We start from the raw sequence: 4,925 nt of genomic DNA on the forward strand, positions 1-4,925 counted from the left end.
AGCCATGTATTCTGAGCCCTCTTCCTTGAGCCGAGACCCCAGGAGCTGGGGCCACGCTGAGTGGGTGGGGAGGAGGCGTGCTGTCTCCTGGGGTCTTGGCTGGGTAGGTCACCCTTTACGAAAGCTTTTGCCCCATTAGGGGGCTTCCCTCTAGGCTGCAAGGGCCCTAGGGAGTCCTGGGTGATCCCACAGTTGCGTGACCCCTCCCCCATTCCTTTCCTCATGGATCCTCCCGTGGCAGCAATTGCAGTATTTAGGGGAGGGAGCAAAGTTTTCTCTTACCCAGTTCCAGCTCCTCTGCTGGGGGCTCCAGCCTCTCCGCCCTCCATCGTGTGACTGTGTGTCTCTCTGAGGTTTTTGTGTTGTTAGGATGTCTTCTGTTGGAGTATGGATGTCCCTTTTTGTTGTATGTTGGAGGGGAGAAAGTCCCGGGCAAGTTCTCTCCACCATGATGCTGACATCACTACCCCCTTTGCCTTTGTTTTTGAAAGATCCTTCTTCTAGTCAAAGAATTTCATATTGATTCTTTTTTTCTTTTAGTGCTTTAAAGATATTGCTGTACTGTGTTCTGGATTGCATTGTTTCTGATGAGATGTTTTCCATCATTGTCTTGGAGTAGTTTTCTTCCTATTTCTCTTGCTTAGGATTCATTGAGCTTTTTGGATTTGAAAGTTTATAAGTTTCAGCAAAATGAAAATTCCAGCCATTCAGTATTTTATCTATCTCTCTTTCTTCTATCCTTTTGACACTCAAATTTCATAGGCTGCAGAATGATATGCCACTTAGTCTTCTTTTCTTTCTGTGTTTCATTTTGGTTAGTTTCCATTGTTGTGTCTTCTAGTTCACAAGCCTTTATTTTGCAAAGTATAAATTGCTCTCAATCCCATTCTGTGAATTTTTCATCTCTGACTCTGTATTTTAATCTCCAGAGAGTGAGTGTCTATCTCTCTCTTTTATTTCTACCCTTTTACTGCCAAAGTAACAAATCTAATATGTTAGGAGCTTTGATAATAATTCCTTTCCTATTTATCCCAATCTCCCCTTCATCTCTCAGCAATTTTGGCAGGCTCACTTCTGATGTATGGGCTTCCTCCATTTGGTTAAATCATTTCATTTGAAGGAATAGCATTGTTTCTATGTCATATCTATAGAACTAATAATTTATGACTGTGCAATGTAGGCCATATTTTTCTAAAACTGTTATCTCTTCTAGTATATTATAACTTGAGGGCTCATATTCTCTCATGACATATATGCACTTTATTAAATGCTCTACAGGGCCATGAACTTTATAAAGTTTCAATAATGAGGAGGAATCCTGAATAACGACTTGCAAATAGAACTATTTTTCTTTTTCTTTCTTTTTTTTCTGGAGGATGATTAGCCCTGAGCTAACATCTGCTGCCAATCCTCTTCTTTTTGCTGAGGAAGACTGGCCCTGAGCTAACATTCATGCCCATCTTCCTCTACTTTACATGTGGGACGCCTACCACAGCATGGCTTGCCAAGTGGTGCCGTGTCCACACCCGGGATCCAAACTTGCAGACCCTGAGGCTGCCAAAGCAGAACGTGCAAACTTAACTGCTGCACCACTGGGCTGGCCCCTGGAATTATTTTTCTGATTCAAAGGAAAAAAAAGACACTGAAAGTAAACAGAATTATAAGAGTTCAACAATAAAGATCAGTCAGCCACCAGTTTTCTTGATATCCTTCACTTGCCCCACTTTGGATTTTCAAAAGTTTTCATTATCAGTATCTGATGCACAATGTGAATACCCTCCTCACATCTAAAGCTCTTGGGTTGAACTTTTCCATGGGAAAATTTTGTTCAATTGAGTGAATATGGAGGACCAGTAAAAAGACTTCCAAGCAAGTTTCTTAAGTCCCTAAATCATACCCTGAGCCAGGGATTCAGGAGTATGTGACTTATTGCGGGAGTGGTCCTCACAATGGGGAAGGGAAAGTAACAAAGCAAAGATGTATTCTTGGGTAAGGTCTAGCCTTGACTGACCCATGGGACAGTAGGCCCTGGAGCATAAATCACAGAGCAGGGTGGGCAATGAGTTAAGGGGTTCGGAATTTTGTATCCTTCCCTCCCATCAGTTAGTTATTGGCTATAGCTGGGGATGGGGTGGTGGTATAATCTATTAGAGGTCTCAAAACAGTCTAGGGAAATTCACCGGGAAGGTCACAGGGATAAGTCATTGGGAGGATGGATGTAGGGGCCTGTTAAAACAAATGAGAAGAGGAAAAAAATTGAGGAGGGGTACCCAGATCATGTACTAGAGTAAAACAACTATGTAAGTTAAAGATATTCAGGTTTGTAATTTTAAGCTGAAGTGTAAATATCCCGTATGTCATGTATTAATTTAGGAAAAATAATAGATTTTATTATTTGCTAGTATAAATTACTAATTTTGTTTTAATGCTTTGTGTTAGTTTCCTAGGGCTGCCATAACAAATTACCACAAACTGGGTGCCTTAAAACAACAGAAATATACTCTTTAACAGTTCTGGACACAGAAATCTGAAATCAAGTTGTGGGCAGGGTCATACTCCTTTTAAAGGTTCTAGGAAGGAATCCTTCCTTGCCTCTTTCAGCTTCTAGTGGTTGCTGGCAATCCTTGGTGTTCTTAGCTTGTGGCCAATAACTGCAACCTCTGCCTCTGTCTTCACATGGCCTTCTTCCCTGTGTGTCTGTGTCTCTGTCTCCAAGTCTCTCTCTCCTTCGTCTTCTAAAGACACCATTCACTGAATTATGGCCCATCTTAATCTGGCATGATCTTATTATAACTTGATTACATCTGCAAAGGCGCTATTTCCAAACAAGGTCACATTTACAGGTACTAAGGGGTAGGACTTCAGCATATATTTTCAGGGGACAGAATTCAACCCCAAACATGCTTGGAACTCTTATCTGTAAGTTTAGAATAATACCTCAGAATATTGTTGCAAGAGTTTTACATTTGACCCCAAGCAATTATTCAATAAATACAAACAATGATTAGCACAACAATATAGTGTACTTTATTGATTGCTTATTTATGTGCCAGATATCCTTTAAAAATATTTTATGTGAAATTGCTCATTAAGTCCTCCCATTGACTCTATTAGGGAGGTCTCTCACTATTTCCTTTTCACATATGAGGAAAGTGATGCCCATTGAGGTAAAGTAAGTTGCCAAAGGTCCCTCAGCTAGTGGAGTAGCTGAAGTTTGAATACAGGCAGTGTAACCTAGTTCAAGAGTCCTAATTAAAATGAACAGAGGTGAGGTCCAGGCATAGTTGGGGGACAATTTTCTGATTATTTAATCCTGCCATTCATGGTACTTAGATTAATGTAGTAGCCACTTTGTGACTATTTCTCATTAAAAAGTGAAAAAAATAATTTTGAAACATTTGCCAGTGATTTTATCCAAGAGACAGGCTGATGCTCTCTGATTACTCTGCCCCACCCTATACACTCCCCATACTCTTTCCTTGCTCTATTTTTCTCTGTAGACTTCATCAGTATCTCATACGCTTGCTTATTTTGCATATTCATTTCTTTATTTTCTGTGTCACCTCCACCAGAATGTAAGATCCATGAGAGTAGTCATTTTTGTTAGCTTTGATCACTGTTATATTTCCTGCCCTTAGAAATATGCCTGAGGTGGTTACCAGAGGCATGGATGGGGGGTGGGTGAAATGGGTGAAAGTGGTCAAAGGCACAAGAAATATGCCTGGCACATAAAAGACCAGCAGTTAATATTGCTGGATTAATGGATGAATGAATGAGAGACAAAAAGACATAGAATAAATAAATATCTAGGGCTGAAACTAAATTGCTTTAGATATCTGGCAGAATTCTCCTAACTGCTTTTTTCTCACGGCAACTTTGTCCTGGCTCTGGGAGTGCTCATGTCAAGAACATTCTAGTTCCTGGTTGATCATCATTCCTTAAGCTTTCCAGTTTTTTCCTTAACAGGATTAAATGGGAATGTAATTGTTCTTCCTCACCGCCCCTTCAAAATGGCAAGCATTCGCCTGCAAACATCTTAATTTTCCTTTGTAGGTATTAGTGGATTCATAGTTCATTAATTTACCTAATTTTGTGAAATCAATTACAGAGTTGGAGACTGTTAGAATCTATAGAGATTATACATATCTACCTGTCAGGATGCTTTAAACTGTAACACATTGTAGGTGCTCAAAAACATTTTGCTACAGTTTAAGGCAAAATTTATGTGAAACGTGATTGAGGTAAGGTCACATGCACTATTCTCTGGTGGTGGTTTGCATTTGAATCGCCGTTTCCTTAAGAATCTACTTCTTTTCAAAAGAATCTGAGCAGGTTGCAATCAAGCAATTTGCAATGTATCCGGTTGGGCTCCACCGCTGTAAGTTTCCTGAGACTTTCCGGGGATCAGTAAGAAGACACGGTTAACTCGCTAACAAAATGGTCTTCAGAACGGGTTGATTTCCTGGGAAAACACAAGGCCCTACTGGGAGTCGAACCCAGGATCTCCTGTTTACGAGACAGGCGCTTTAACCAACTAAGCCATAGAGCCACCTGAAACCACGGGATTGAACTGAGTCTATCTCATTTTACTTCGACTGGGTGAAAAAATGAGTTTATACTACACAGTGTTATCTGTTATCTTTAGAAAACATGCCGACTCCAGGGAGATGCTTCACTTACTCAGGATGCGCTGGAGACAGAAAAAGACAAAAGAAAAAGTATCAGGCAGGTGCAGCGTTAGGCAAAGGACTTTTCTTTTATCCCAAGGAAAAGCGTTGCAGAAACTTGAGGCAATGCAACATGTGGTGAAGCGTATTCAAAGGAAAAATATATACACCATTTGTTTAAAACAAAAAAAAATTTCAAGAATTTGCATAAAATAACTGGCCATATGTAACAAAGCTTGAGATACCTGAAGGTGCCAG

General features: G+C 40.3%; 1 non-coding gene across 1 annotated transcript; it reads right to left on the reverse strand.

Moving 5' to 3' along the window:
- Positions 1–4,475: 4,475 nt before the first annotated feature.
- Positions 4,476–4,549, reverse strand: TRNAT-CGU (transfer RNA threonine (anticodon CGU)). Its single transcript has one exon. It is a non-coding gene; the product is annotated as a tRNA-Thr (tRNA).
- Positions 4,550–4,925: the final 376 nt, after the last annotated feature.

Source organism: Equus przewalskii, chromosome 19 (genome assembly GCF_037783145.1).
Source record: "Equus przewalskii isolate Varuska chromosome 19, EquPr2, whole genome shotgun sequence".
NCBI classification, from domain to species: Eukaryota; Metazoa; Chordata; class Mammalia; order Perissodactyla; family Equidae; genus Equus; species Equus przewalskii.